A 16,820-nucleotide genomic window follows, 5' to 3' on the forward strand; every position below is an offset into this window, starting at 1 on the left:
TTAGAACGTATATAGTCCAATCGTATCGTATAGACTATCGTGAGTTCCGACGTACGTTGGGACTTCCGACGTGCGTAGACAGTCGGCCAGCAAAAACCCAGGTGTCGAGAGTTCCGACTCACGTCGGGACTTCCGACAGCCACAGTCACTGCACAGGCTAAGTGACTAGGTGTCAGGACTTCTGACATGAGTCGTGACTTCCGACGGTCGGGAGTTCCGGCTTAGGTCAGGACTTTCGACACCAATAGTCAATGAAAAATATTCTACGTGCTCGTGGAGTGCTAGAGTGTCTCTCTTTTGATTTTATTTTTATGCTTGAGCACTCTATCTTCCTCAAACCAACTAAGTTTGCATCCCTCTTTATAGTGCGGCGGATCCTAAACTCAAAAACTAAAATAAAACCTTTGGAGAGCGCTTTGAGTTTGTCCGCCTTTATAACTTCAAGAATTGAGGGATATCATTTCATCTTTATCAACTCTTTGAATCTTTCATGGGACTAATAGCTGTGACATATCTCATTAAGATCACATTAGTCCCTAATTTAGATGTCATCAATACACCAAAACCCACATAGGGGGCAAATGCACATTCAAATCCTCAGTTTGAAACATACTGAGTAAGCAACTCATCATCCGAGTACCAGTCCTCTACCACAACCTTGTTGCTGTGGCTAGGCTCACCTACATTGCTCTGACCTACGTGTTGCCTGTAGTAAGCAGCCTCCACTTCATCTGTGGCCTCAGCGGCCTGAGTGAAGAATGTGTTGTCATCCTCCTCCGCCTGCAAACCCGCCTCTGCTAGAGCGATGAGCTTGCTCAGTCTGCTAGTGTCATCCTTAGCCTCCTCCGCCTGCAAGCCCACCTCTGCTAGAGCGATGAGCTCGCTCAGTCTGCTAGTGTCATCCTCTGCCTCCTCCTCCTACAAGCCTGCCTCAGCAAGAGCGATGAGATCACTCAACTTGGCAGTGTCATCCTCATCCTCATCTCTCTCATCAGACAACACAATCGGTGATTGAATGGTGCTACCAGCTCGCGTTCTGTGCTCATCTAACTTTTTTTCATCATACCTTGCACGAGCCACCTCTGTGGCATGGTCCTCGCTGCATCCAATCCCTTCATATATAAAATGCAATCAGTTAGCAACGCGATTATATTACATTTAAAATCAGGCAACGAAAAAAAGGCTTTCATGCACTCACTGGCACATAAAGCAATAACATGCTCATTCCAGACCTGCATCTGTACTCTTGTCTCCTCCCTTGCCTCCTTCCTTGCCCTCTCCTCCTCTAATGTCCTCCGTCTCTCCAAACCCCATTTGTCAAGCCCAACATCGATCGGGTTACAAATACTACGTTGTCTAGCAAACTCACGCATCTTGTTTTTGTGATGTTTAACAAATAGGTTGACATAGTTAGGTCCATATCCCCTCTTCTGTGCAATTACTTGCCTCTCCTTCAGTTCATCCAAGAACTTAGCTTGACCATCATAACATTCCCACCTGCATTTCCTCATGCTCTGTTCAAACAAAAAATTATATATTATATATCTTAGCAAAAGAAACAAAATATGATTTCATATTTACCACAAAAATAATCAACCTCATCATAGTCAACCATATGGCCGCAATAATGGCCTATTCCAAGCTTTGAAGGGACTAGACCGAAGCTGGATTTAACACCACATTCGCACTTGACTGGAGGTCCTTTGTAAATTAACCTTTCTTTCTTCTTTTCCTTTGCCTTTGGTGCCTCCGGCCATTGATTCTTAGGACCATAGAGCCACTCATTGAAACGACACTTCACAAATCCATAACGCTACAAGAGAATACATAAGTACATGCACACCTATAGAAATAAACATTTAAATAGATACACTTTCCACTTACTTCGTGTTTGTTCGGACACACAAACTCCAACGTATTTTGAGGGTTTATCACAGCTCGATCTCCGCATTTGCACAGAGGAGGTTCCTCGAGTCGTCTAACTGTGGCTAGGTGCTTCTCCTTAGCCATCATTGGCGGGGGGTTATGGGGGGTGGAACCCAACGCTGGAAGTGCTCACGTGAATGTCTCCCTCTACACCAATTGTCGAAAAGGAGGTACCTAATGTCAAACTTGTCTGCACCGTCAATCCACTAAAAGAAAAAGCACCTCTTAGGGTCCTACACAACAAGATTCCAACAAAATATTAGTAGCCTACTTACACAAATGAAGAAAAAAAGATAGTGGAAACAATTACTTATATTAAAATGTCTGCATGTGTAGAAGCAACGCGTCGCTATGTCTGGATGTCTCAATTGAAACACGTCGGTCGGGAAACCATAGTCATAGTTAGGGACAGGGAGGTCAGGAGGGATGGGGGCATCTTTGCTAGATGCATTGGGGTATATTTCTCGAGGACGACCCCATTTTCGCCCAAGCTCCTCCCAATACATTTCTTGCATCTAACAAAACGGTTGTAATTTAACAAACAAAAATCAAAACATCACAAATTAATGTCAATGAGAACCATAACTACAATACAACCAATTTCGTTCTAAGAACCGAAAGCAATTAACATTAAACCCCAAACCTAGGGTTGCCCATTTGATGCACAACAATGAACCCATAACATAACAACATGCGTTGCGGTTACCTAGGTTTGCTAGCTTTTTCACACATTGGCATCATTCTACGGTTGTATAATACAAATATTAAAAATTGAATGAAACCCAAAGTAATGACGATTCTTAGGTCGAAAAATCCGATTAATATATACCGACTCAATGTGAAAAAAACTAGGAGGGGAGCGAGGATACCTTGCGCTCGAAGATCTACGGATCAAATCAAAGTTTTCAAGGTCCAATATGCCAATTTGTGAGGTAGGACCAAGTGGGAGAGAAAAAAAACCGAAAGGGAGGAGAAAGAAGAGGAAGAAGGCTCGGGCAAGAAGGTTGGGATGGGGTTAAAACAGTAGCTCGGTGCCATAGACCACGGTACCAAGCTCAGTGCCAAGATCTACGGCGCCGAGCTCAGCACTAGGGTTACTAGCACCGAGATGCCTGCCAAATCACCGCCACGTCAGCTTCGTGCCCAAGAGCTTGGTCCAAATTTTAAAATCTTACCTTCAGGAGCATATTTGTGAGCAACCACCTCTTCAATGCAGGGAGGTCCTTGAACACCCTCCCATTCTCAATGACCATGTTAGGGCCGGCCTCAGGAGCTCATCATCACGTCCTTTTGCACACGCCTGATCAGAATGAGCAAGATCACTGAACTCGTGAACTCTTGGATCACGGTGATCGGGAAAGATACGCCTCAGCATCTCAACATCACTCTCTGTCAGCTCTCCAACAGGGCGATCATCATCAGAATCAAGAGCCCTTGCCATCTCAATTGGCTCCGAATCATTCATAATTTCAACACTATTGGAGCCACGGAATCCATCTCCACAGAGCACTTGCGTAGCAATAGTGGGCACATCCACATTGTCAGGAATGTCTACTGCAACATAAGTAGAAAATTGAGGAAAGAATGAAAGAAATGGATGCAAGAAAGGGGGTAAGCTCCCAATAACCATGCAGATAAGACACTCGGATGATTCTGTGTCAAAGGGATCTCATGAGGAGGATTTGCCACAACATCATGAGTATGACAAGCATCTCCAACTAGCTCATTGGGGGCAGATTGAGCATCGGGAACCATAGGTGCAATATCCACATCCATATTAGGTTCTAGGACCGGAGGGTCGAAGTGCGTCTGTTGACCCATTGGTGGGGAAACCCTATGAGGGATGGGATCAACTAATACCCAACGCACAACCACGTCCAAACATTGCAGTTGGCTCTTCATTGCCGATCTCACATAGTTCTCCCACTGATCCATACATCCAATTGGGATCATTCGCCTAAGGATGTTGGGAGGAGAACCTAGGTGTAGTACACCCTCAACTGCAATGCCATCATCATCATTGCCAAGGCAATGTAGCTCCTCCTGAGCCCTTGCAACCATCTCACTAAACGATGGCCTCTCATTGAATAGCACAGGCACGCTTTGCATGTCAACAAACTCAACATATCCATAGCGATCGCTTTCAACGGTGCCTCCATGATAAATGGTCACTAGGTTGTCCATCTATTTCAAACACATAACGAAACACATGTCCTTTAGTTCAAATTAGACGATAAATAGTACCTAACAAGTACTTTCTAACTACAAACTAAGTAAATAAGATAATAACTATATGCATAGATACAGTGTACTCACTAAATAGCTAGATCATATTTACTTAACTAAATATATAACTACATATCGAAGTAGCTATCTAACTATATCTATGTACCTATGTTTCTATGTTTCTATCTATCTACATATCTATCTCACTAGATCACTAACTAAATCAACTACCTGAGTCATCATATTAACTAGTAAATAACAAATGTCAAAACTACTACACTACAATCAAAGCTAACTAAATACGCACATTGCAAATTCACAATTTTTACCTGTCCGGCGATGGAGTCGCAGCGGACGTCGGGCGTGGGTTAGGCCGACGAGCCGGGCCGGCGGTGGCACGGCCGGCGCTGTAGGTGCCGGGGCCGGCGGGGGTGTGGCCGAGGATGGCGGTGCGGCCACGGCACTGCGGGGGCGCGGCCGAGGACGACGGTGCGGCCACGGCACGGCGGACATAGCCGAGGACGGTGGGGGCGCGGCCGAGGACGGCGGTGCGGCCACGGCACGACGGGCACGGCACCGATGCGGCGGGGTGCGGCCAAGGCGACCGTGGGCGCGGGCGGCACGTCGGGCGAGGCGAGGGCGCGACACGCGCGCGGGGACCGGCGCTGGTGAGGGCGGCCGGGCGCAGGTGCGGGGCGCGGCGAGGCACGGGTGTGGGCTCAGGCGGCTGGGCGTGGGCGGCTAGGCGCGGGCCAGGGCAAGGGCGCGCGGGCGCGGGCGGCAGCGGCGGTGCGCTGGTCGGGCGAGGCGAGGGAGGTGCACGAGAGAAAGGGAGAAGAAGAGAGAAAGGATTGGGTCCCATACATAAGACAGGCTTGGCGCCAGGGTTACCGGTGCCGAGATGCCTACCAAATCACCGCCATGTTGGCTTCGAGTCCAAGAGCTGGCGCCGAGACGTGACGTGTAAGCTCTAAGGGTCTAGATTTTGAAATCTTAACTCGAGGGGCATATTTGTGAATTTTTTTTAAAAAAAATGTTAAAAAATAGAAAATTCGGCCCATCTAGCAGCTTGTTAAATAGAGGCCGATGAAGCTCGCTGGCCCCGATGTCTTACAATTGATAAACTAAGTACTAGGTACATTGACTTACTCTGATCTAAGGCGTCTTCAAGAAAAGAAAAGGCTGTGTCAGAGGGACCCAACCCAATGGATGTCGACGTTGATCCTCCGACCAATAAGCATGCAGATCTCGCTGAGCCAGTACGTCCGTGAAATAACTCAATAGGTAGGAGTACGATATTCAGACCAGGTTATATTGCCAGTGAAATGAAATAAGGTAGCATTTGGATCAGGGGCTAACAAGGGCTAATTGGTGGTTTTTAGAGTCCATTAGCCCATGTTAATATATTTTTATAAGATATGCTAATTTTTAACCTAGGATCCAAACAGTCCTAGAGCCTGAATGGCCCGAACCCCGAAGGCAGACCTTCTCATTTATCAAGTCTTTCAATCAACGACAACAAAAGGAAGAGAGTTTAATACGTATGCTTGCATAATAAGTGGATAAGCCAATCAAAAGGGGCATGCAAAACACCAAAACCTAATAGCAATAATATACTCTCTCTGTACTTATGATTCACACTTCCCAAGAAGTCATACATTATCAACTTTGACCAAATATATATAAAACATATTAATATTTATAGTGCATAATTAATATCATTAGATGATTCGCTGAATATATTCTCATAGTAAACTTATTTGGAGATACAAATGTTGCTAATATTTCTGATGTCCACCAGAGGTTCGAGAGAAGGAAAATGATCACCGGATTACTCTGGTGCCTAGCACCAAACAAAGAGCTTGATGATCGTACACAATAACAACTAGTTTGGACTAGTCTGGTCTTGGTTCAAAGGACCACCAGACTTTTTCGGTGTTGCCGTTTCAGCTGAGTGAAATTCAAACAACTTATTTTTGGAGTGGGGGTTATATATATCCCGCCATCTCGTGCAAGAGATGGCTCTTGGCATTCATATCAGTTGCATACTCATATTTGTGTCCAAGGGAGAGCTCAATGCTAGTGGAGTGATTGGGATTTGGTAATTGCAAAGAGTAAGGCGGATTCCATTAGTGCAAAGGGAGTAGCGTGCATCCACCCATATCATTAGGCTAGGTTAGGTCAAGTGAAAGTTTATGCTTGTTACTCTTGGTAATTAGCATCACCTAGACGGCTTGGTGTGGTGTTGTAGAGCTTAGTGATCTCTCTCGCTGGCGATTATGAGAGGCCCAACTCATAGTGTAAACGGTTGCGGGTGATTCATCGCGTCGGAATGGCGAAAAAATCAACCCGTAGAGCACTTAGCCCTTGCGTGGATCAAGGGGGAACTATACCCTTGTGTGGGTGCTCCAATGAGGACTAATGGGGAGTGTCGACTCTCTGATACCCTCGGGGAAACATCGATGTGTTCCTAACCCTTCTTTTACATCTGTGCAATTACATTCATGTTTTTACATTCCTAGAATTGCCATGTTAGATTAGGGTTGGAACTAGGTTGCGAAACTTTATGCGATAGGCTAGAAACACATTTAGGCACAATGGGTGAGACGGGCTAAGCAGTAGGTTTTATTCGTGAGAATTTCATAATAGCCTAATTCACCACTCCCCACTCTTGGCCATCTTGATCATTTCGGTGCACCACTTTGACTATGAAAGAAGGTGTACGTATGTGGAGGAATTTTCTCCTAGAAATAGGGACATTCCTCCAATAGAGAGTGCATCTTGAGATTACAAATGAATGGTGAAACAATGACTGCATGCTACTAGATCCATATGGGCTACAAGAAGGGCAACTCAGCTATCCGATGTCCGGACACATGATTTATAACCAGAAGCACGGTTGTAGCTAGATCCGACGGTGAAGAACATAGTAATTGGTAGTGGGTGGATCATCCAACGTGCGAAAACACTGTCAGGCCAACCCATAACCTGGTAGTGATGTCGTTCTACTGATGCCAAGTAAAGCTATGACCCCATAGTGGCATATCACTGCCAAGTTATGTTCATGAGTATTGTGGCGTCGATAGTGACAAGTAGCTTCATTGCTGGGTTAATAGGATCCCTAATCATTGCTAGGATCTTAGGCTTACAACTCTATGAAGAAACTATATCACTGCTGACTTATGCACACTCAAAGATCAATGAGCCAACAGGAACTACTCATTTTACAAAGAGTGTCAATCTCACTTCTTGTTTCAACTTTAACCATATATATATATAAATGAAAATATTAATATTTATGGTGCATAATTAGTATCATTATATGAATCGCGTAACATATTTTCAAAAAAAACTTATTTGGAAATATAAATGTCGGGTTCATAAACCCGGGGTCCCTCGTAGACCGGCTTCACCAGCAAAGGCTCGGCCTAGCAGACAACGTTGCGAACAACGTGCGACTCCTGGGCTAGCCCAAATACCAGAACGACAGGCCAGAAGGGCCATCCAATCTCCGACCGGAAGGCCTGGCCGAGGAGGAACGGCACCAGCTTCCGACTCTAGCCCGCCTCTCCGACCGAAGTGCTCGCTTTCGACTCCAGCCCACCTCCGGACGGTCTCTTCTACCAGAAGGCCTGGCCAAACACCACTTCCGACTCCGACCCGCATCTCCGACCGGGGATGCGCCGAACCCCTGCTTATAGCTCTTCTCCGGCTGGCGCAATCAGAGCCAACTGGGACCAACCGACTAGGGACGCCCGCTCGGTGAGAACTAGGAAACGGATGGAGAGAGTAAAGAAGGGCACTCAAGTCAACCGCAATACCGAGGACCGTACCCTGTACACCTGCAGGGCAGTACTAACAGGGCATGTCAAAAGGGTACCCTGCACCCTTCCTGGCATGACAGAACCCAAGCATGTTGTGGGCACCGACATTTACCCTACAGTGTTGTGGGCGCCATCAACTCCCATACCAGACAAACACGGTAAGGCTCCCCCATGCGCCTCTGGGCATCAATAGTGTTGTGTGCGCCGGCATTTACCCTACCAGGTGAGCACGGTAAAAACCCTTGCATGCCTCTGGGCATCAACAGTATGGCAGGCATCGACATTTGCCATACCAGAAGAAGACGACGCAACCTCCCACATGCATCTGACATAAACAGTGTTATGGATGCCTACAATCATCCTGTACCCGATGACGTGGGCAACAAGACTTAGCATTCATACTCTCTCTCTCTCTCTTGTAAAGCCATCCCCTTCTTCTATAAAAGGGATGCGCTTTCTCTCAAAAGAGGGATCAGTTCACTTACATCGATTCAACACACCACAACAGAACCACCAGGTTCAGACCTCGAGCACATGCTCGAATACTTAGCACATAGTGGAGCTCCCGTCTCTCCCGGTCCTTCATACTAGAGTCCGACCGAACCTCTTGTACCCCCCCATCTTTCTCCTTCTCATTTGTAACCCCATTGCAAACTTCGTGCACCTGGGCTTAGGAATAAAGTCACCGACTGACTCAAACTGGACTTAGGGAACATTACCTGAACCAGTATAAATCCTATGTCATTGAGTGCTAGGCCACATCCGATCACAACATACAATAAAACTGCAAATATTTATGTGTTGGTCACTTTCTGCACTGACAGTTGGCGCTGTCCGTGGGAAAGATGTTGTACGTTCACACTTTTGGTCATCGGATGGCCCACTTTTCTGCCACCTTCGCCATGGCAGGCTCAAGCGATACGACTCTCTTTGGCTCGTTGGAGTTTCCTGCACTCCCACCTGTTGGGATGTGGGTTCCACCCGTCTTCGAGCCATCCTAGGCCTTCCTCTTTGGAAGCCTGGACTTCGTCGCCGACCGGCTCGATGTACTACACCTCCACGAGGAGGCACTTGTTCCGGTGCCCATCGGAGGGGCGCCCTCCATCGGCTCCAGGACACCTAATGACTTCAATGATGAGGCACCAGCGCTTCATTTCAAGCAAACTGTTTGCTCAAACCTCGCTGTGAGTAATGTAAATACTGTTATTTACTCGCTTTTTACTATCTTCCGCCGATTACACAGAGGGACTGCGTTGTCCGCACCACAATCACCATACGCTTGGTTCCCCTATGGCCTCGTGTCCTCCGTGGACACGTACGCTCGAGGGCTCCAAAACATGCTGACGTCGCCTCCTCTCACATCCGAATTTGTGGGGACGGCGAGCTATGCTCCCACCTGTTTCTATGAACTCCTAGATGACAAGGTGGAGAGCGACGGCTCTAGCATCGGCGACGTGGCAGCTAGCCACCGTCCATCCTAGGAGTGCGCTATGGCGGACGCTTTGGGATAGCCATCGGTGGTAGCGGAGTCCTTGCAGACTCACACCCCTCTGGACCCTCGTGTAGGCGCGGGACTACAGCGAGGAGCTACGACAAAGGCGGTAGGACCAGCCGCCACATGCACCGGCGTGCTCGGCACAGCACGTTGCACCGCGCGCGTATGACTCGGCGGGCGGCTGTGGCAGAACTGCCTAAAATAGCATACTTACGGAGGCGCTCGTCTTCCACCTGACACTAAGCGCCCCAAAAGCAAGCTACAATGAGCGGTGTCCATCAGGCACACCCCGAGGGAGAACCCAAAAGATCCACATTTTTCTCAAGGATCCAATAATGAGAACGAGTTACAGTACAAGTCCATTTCATGCATCTGAGTTTCTTAAAAAGTACATTATTACAATACCAAATACCAGAGTGTGGAATGATAAACAATGGAATTTTTAAAAATAACAACTAGCGGTAGGGGCGAGGATTCCGTTTGAGCCCACCAGAAGGATCCTCCACACAAGGGTACTCTTCAAGCATTACCTGCAACAGGGGTAAATAAACCCTGAGTACACAATATACTCACAAGACTTATCCGACTATTGAGAATAATTTCCCAACTCCAAGGAATATGATAGGCTTTATGGTTTGCTGATTTTCTTTAGCAGAAAGCAATACTAATAGTGAGTCCTTATTTATGCATTTTTATCAGCCGTATTAAGTTATCATCTAGCCAGTCTATATAAGCACCTGTTCTACTTTCAAGCAAGAGTTGAGCAATCAGTTCCATGTCTTCTCCTTTCAACTTTCAGTTCTTGCTACGATGCTAGAGTTAAGACAAGTCGTACCGACTCGGCGGTGATTCGTGAACCAATGTGCGCAGCTGGATACCCCGAAACACACACCCGCTTGTACCCTAGGCACAAGCAGGACCAACCCATCACTCTTGTGTCCCGGGTGTTCAGGTCCTCGTCCAAACTTGGACTCCAAGCCCCCGCCCCTGAGTCCCAGACTTAGTGTGGTGCAAGGACCTCCACCATCTTCGCCTCCAATCAGTCGGTCCGGAAAGAGCCGGATCCACGACAAGAGAGCAACAAGTCTTCCCTGCGTCCATACCCAACTATGCGCTCGGGACAATAGATCTGTGACTTGCCTAGCGTACTCCTCGATCATCTCGTTGTACTCTAGCTCGTCGGCGGGCACGAAATCTACCAGTTCATGATCTACATGAAATGATGATGCAATGCTTAGGAATATAACATCAGCAACTTTTACAATAACGGTACATTGATTTAACTACTAAGCTATAGCTATCGACCACGGTGCTAAGTTATCTATTGCTATCGACAACAAGCATAAAGAACGACATTCATCATTATTATAGCCACTACCGGTATTTTTACTCCTAGCGCTGATTTATGCTATATACCAATAAACAAGGGTAATATCTACTCTATTTAACAACCCATTCTAAGACCACAAAATTTATACCAAGTATGTGATAACCTAACGAGTCTACTATAAAATTTTTGTGTTTATAGCTATCACCAATTACCCCCAAATATTCCTACAATTATTCACCTACCTAATATTCGTTCTCTAGTTTTGAATTTATCACCCAATACTCGCCGCACCTAACTGTAACCCAACCGAATTATCCAGTAGATGGTATTTTTGTGAACCTAACAAAACTAGTCTCCCTATTTTTGGACAAATATGCAATTTACTACGATTTATCGAAGTTCAATTCATAACTAAAACATTTCTTATTTACTGGAAATTGAAGAAACCAAACTCCAACTCACAACCCACATGGTCCAGCTCAGCCCAGCAAGCGGCGACGCAGCGCAGCAAACGGCGGCGCAGGCGCAGGCGCCAGCACGACCTAGTGGCGGGCGGACTCGAGCGTGCGGGCGCGGCCAAGCGCGGTGCGGCAGGCCAGCCCACGGCGGGGCACGGTGCTGGCCCAGGCGGCAGCACTGCAAGCGCGCGGTGCGAGCAGGCCGCGGGTGCAAGCGGTGAGCGCGGGAAGCTGGCCCAGGCGGCTGATGCGCGGACACAAGCTGAGCAGGCTTATTCCTAAGGTATTCGGGATTGTTTTCCTACACGAAAATGGCCATAAAACGGGTGTGACGTAGGGGTGACGTTAGAAAGCTAATAACAGCAGTAACGCACCGCCGGTCGCTTGCTTGCTCTGCTCGGGCGAGGTTCCGCCGGCCGCGGAGAAGACGCAAAACAACGGTGGAGCTTTGAATGAGGTGGGCAGTGCGATGAGCAGCTGGAGAATAGGCTAGCAGTGTGGCGAATTGAAATGGCAAGCTATGGTTTAGTGGCTGGACGACGACAGAGGTCACTTCATTCTTATGGAGCAGGCGGAGCTGTGATTCCAAAATTGAAACACAGTGAGGCGCTACAATCGGCGAGGTGGTGTCAATCGAGCTGCTGGCTATCTAGGGAGCCGAGGATGCGACAAATTTGATTATAGCGCTACGGTCATGGCAAACTGAAAGCAAGAGGTCGCGCCGGTCATGGCTATAGCGAGGACAGGGGTTCTGGCGCGGCATGGCTCGGCGCAGCCGTGGTCGTCAATGCAACGTACTCGCGCACATGACGACAGGAACAGCAAGGCATGGTCCAGGCGGCTGTCCGCATGGCCGAACCCGCAAGCCGACGAAGCTCAAACCTACGTCCGCAGATGGTGTCGAACAAGGAAAAACCAAAACGCAATGCGATGCTGAAGTGATGATGGAGCAGGTGGCCGTCTAATGCGCGCAGCTGAGGATGGTCAACTGGAGCAGTGCTGCGCGGTGGCGATGGACGACGCGCAACGCGACGAAAGTACCGCATGACGCGACGATGAGGCAGAGCTGACAGGACCCGTGCATAGTACGCATGCGTGCAGTGGTAGGCAGCCGAGGCAACAGTGGTGACCACAGCCAGCCCAGCATAGTTTGAAATAGGTGACGTGCATGGTTTTTAAAACGGTTGCAAAACTCTCTCCGAAGGTCCAAACGCCAAACCAATTCTTTTAAACGCAAGATGGTACGTAAGACTACTGACCAATGCCATGACACCATGTTACTTCTTAAGCCGATTTCTCTACAAAAACTGCCAAATGTGGCTTCGTCGACCCGTTTTTAACTTATGCGAACGACGTCGATTTGAAAGATTTCGCGTCGAATTCCAATTCCGACCTACGGGATATACTAGCTAGTTACCCTTGTCCTCAACCGCACATGTTTTATCGCCGTTCACAGAACGTTCTATAGCCTTTTTGTTTTAACAAGAATTCAATTAGGATAATAAACAATGCTATGTGACACGAAACGTAACATTCGCTTTCTTGTTTCATATAAATGTTTCAAGGACCGAACATTGCTTTATAATGCGGGTAGTACACATATGCACACAATTATGATGCTCATGCGATGTTTTGGCAAAACAGTACAATGTAACACCGAGGGTGTTACAAATCTACCCCCCTAAAACAAAATCTCGACCTGAGATTTCATGTGCCTAGTGTGAGAAAGATACAGGGAATACATTTTTGGTGTAGCAACTAACTATCCGAACCAGAGAGGAGGTGGGGGTAATGCTTTAACATGTAGCTCTCCTGTTCCCATGTGGCTTCCACCTCAGAATGATTTTTCCATTGCACCTTGAAAAAATTTATCACACTGTTCCTGGTCACTCTCTCCTTCTCATCCAAGATTTTCACAGGATGCTCAACATAAGACAGATCAGGTTGGAGTGGAAGTCCTTCAATTTCCATAGCTTCTTCAGGAACCCATAGGCATTTCTTCAGTTGTGTTACATGAAACACATTGTGTACCACAGATAGAATATATGGAAGTTCTAGACGATAAGCAATAGGGTTACACCACTTCAAAATTCTGTAAGGACCCACATACCGAGGAGCTAGCTTACCATGGATACCAAACCGATGCACTCCCCTCATAGGAGACACCTTGAGGTACACATAATCTCCAACTTCAAATTCCAAAGGCCTTCTTCGCTTGTTGGCATATGCTTTCTGTCGACTCTAAACTGCCTTCAAATGACTCCGAATAAGAAGGACTTGCTCCCGAGCTTCCTCTATGAACTCTGGCCCAAAATATCCACGATCTCCCACTTCAACCTAGTTGAGTGGAGTCCTACACTTCCTTCCATATAGAGCCTCAAAGGGCACCATGCGGATGCTTTCTTGGTAGCTATTATTGTAAGAGAATTCTGCTAGCTTCAAGCAGGCCTCCCACTTCTCGGGGAAAGAAATGGCATAGGCTCTCAACATATCTTCAAGCACTTGATTTACCCTCTCGGTTTGGCCGTCAGTCTGGGGGTGATAAGCTAAGCTGCGAAGGAGACTTGTCCCAAGACACTCCTGGAGTTGTTCCTAGAAGCGAGAGACAAAAACCGATCCCCTATCAGAGATGATAGTTAGTGGAACTCCATGTAGGGTCACAATCCAGTCCAGGTATAGCTCAGCATACTGTTTGGCAGAGTATTTAGAATTTACTAGGAGGAAGTGAGCGGACTTGGTGAGGTGATCCACAATGACCCAAATAGAGTTATAACCCTTGGTTGTGCGGGGTAAACCCACAATGAAATCCATAGAAATATCTTCCCACTTCCAAACAGGAATGGGCAAGGGCTGCAGATATCTAGGAGTATGCATATGATCTACCTTGACCCTACCGCAAGTGTCACACTCTGCAACAAACTAGGTGATATCTTGCTTCATGTAGGACCACCAGTACAATTGGCGCAGATCATGGTACATCTTGTTGCTGCCAGGATGGATAGACAGCTTTGAATGATGGGCTTCATTCAAAATCTTTCTTTTTAGCTCTTCATTGGACAAAACCACCAGTCTATCCTTATATCTCACGACCCCCTGCTCATCAATGCTAAAATGAGGGCCACACCCTTCAGCCATCAACTTCCTGATGTGAGGAATCTCTTCAGGGTCTTCCTTCTGTTCCTGAATAATCTGCTCCAGCAATTCCGAGGTCAATGCAATATGAGCTAGCACCTCTGTGTGGTTGAGAGACAAAGGTATTTCCTCAACCTGATGTGACTTACGGCTCAAAGCATCAGCTACAACATTGGCCTTTCCTAGGTGATAATGGACTTCCAAATTATAATCCTTTATCAACTCTAACCATCTCCTTTGCCTCATGTTCAGCTCAGACTGAGTGAAAATATACTTGAGGCTCTTGTGGTCTGTAAAGATATGCACTTTGTTGCCCAACAGATAATGCCTCCAAATCTTCAGAGCATGGACCACAGCAGCCAGCTCTAAGTCATGAGTGGGGTAGTTCACCTCATGCTTCTTCAGTTGCATGTGAAGCATAAGCTATCACATGCCCATCTTGCATCAGCACACACCCCAACCCCATCTTCAAGGCATCACAGTATACATCAAAGGGCCTATCAATATCTGGTTGAGCCAACATAGGAGCAGTGGCCAGAAAAAGTCTTCAGAGATTGAAAAGCTTCTTCACAAGCAGGGCTCCAATCAAACTTAGCTTCTTTCTGGAGTAGCTTAGTCATGGGTTGGGCTATCTTGGAGAAATTAGGGATGAAATGCCGATAGTATCTAGCTAGACCAAGGAACTAATGGATCTGGTGCACAGATTTGGGAGACTTCCAATCCAATACATCATGCACCTTGCTGGGATCTACAGAAACGCCTTCAGGTGTCAACACATGCCCCAAAAACTGCACTCGATCTAACCAAAACTCACACTTGCTGAATTTAGCATACAGCTTGTGCTCCCTTAGTCGAGTTAGTACTATCTAGAGGTGTCGGGCATGGTCTTCATCATTCTTGGAATAGATCAGGATGTCATCAATGAAAACCACCACAAACTTATCCAGTTCTGGCATGAAAACTGAATTCATCAGGTACATGAAGAAGGCAGGAGCATTGGTGAGACCAAAAGACATCACTAGGTACTCATACAGCCCATACCTAGTAGAGAAAGCTGTCTTTGGTATATCATGTGGCCTGATCTTGATCTGATGATAGCCCGATCGGAGATCTATCTTCGAGAACACCTTGGCACCAGCTAACTGATCAAACAAAGTATCTATGTGGGGCAAGGGATACTTGTTCTTAACTATTACCGCATTAAGAGGGCAGTAATCCACACACATCCGCAAGGTACCATCCTTCTTCTTCACAAAAATAGCTGGGCAACCCCATGGTGAGGAACTCAGACGGATGAAACCTTTGTCCATCAATTCTTCCAGCTGCTTCTTCATCTCTGCTAGTTCTCTTGGAGCCATGCGGTATGGGCGTCTGGAGATAGGAGCAGTACTAGGCTCAAGCTCAATGGAGAATTCTACCTCTCTGTCTGGTGGCAACCCCAGAAGGTCTTCAGGGAAAACATCCAGGAACTCACATACTACCGGAATGGAGGTAAGATCAGGAGCAGCTTCAGCATGGGCAGCAACAGGTAAGACTAGATCTAAGGGTACAATAAGAGACATCCTATCCTTGGAAGAAGGAAGCCATAACTCCACACTTCTCTACATATCCAATACTACCCCATACACCTGCAACCAGTTCATTCTAAGAATAGCATCAATGCCTTGCCCAAGCATTATCATGAACTATAGACGGTAAGTGTGGGTGGCTAATACCAAACTTACTATATCCGTGTGGGTATTGATCAACATTTGTGAACCCGTAGTACAGATCTTATAGGCATACGGTATAGCCATAAGTGATAAGTTGTGCCGCTCTACAAACCCCATGCTCATAAAGGAATGCGATGCACCAGAATCGAACAACACCAACGCTTGATGGGAGTCAATGGTAAACATACTAGCCATAACTGCCTCCTGCTACACAACATACTGAGCATCCGTGAAGTGTACCTGGCCAGATCTGTTGGGCACCTTCTTCTTGATGATGGTCCTCTTGATAAGCCTAGAATTTGCGAATGGCTGAGATGACTGAACTGGTTGATGTTGGGGATACTCCCTGGCATAGTGGCCATCCTTGCCACACTTGAAATAAGCACTAGGCTAGTTCCTAAACCCTGACGAGGTGGGACCTACTGTCCCTGAGACTACTGAGGCTGCACCTGTTGCGGAGGTGCACGGTACTAAGTAGAGGAAGTCTGCGACGTCTGCTGGGGTGACCGGAATGAAGGCCTGTCGGATGGTTGATAGGCCCTCACCATACAACTTGTACCTTCTGTGTGTGAGGGTGGCTGGAGGATCTAGCTGCCACCTGCTTCCTCTTCTAATCAGCCTAAGATGTCCGCTAAAAACCCTCAAGAGCAATGGCGGCGTTCATCAGAGCCCCAAAGGTCTAATAGTTCATCGTGTAGAGCTTTTCCTGGAGGAGGG

This window comes from Miscanthus floridulus, chromosome 16, assembly GCF_019320115.1.
Source record: "Miscanthus floridulus cultivar M001 chromosome 16, ASM1932011v1, whole genome shotgun sequence".
Taxonomy (NCBI): Eukaryota; Viridiplantae; Streptophyta; class Magnoliopsida; order Poales; family Poaceae; genus Miscanthus; species Miscanthus floridulus.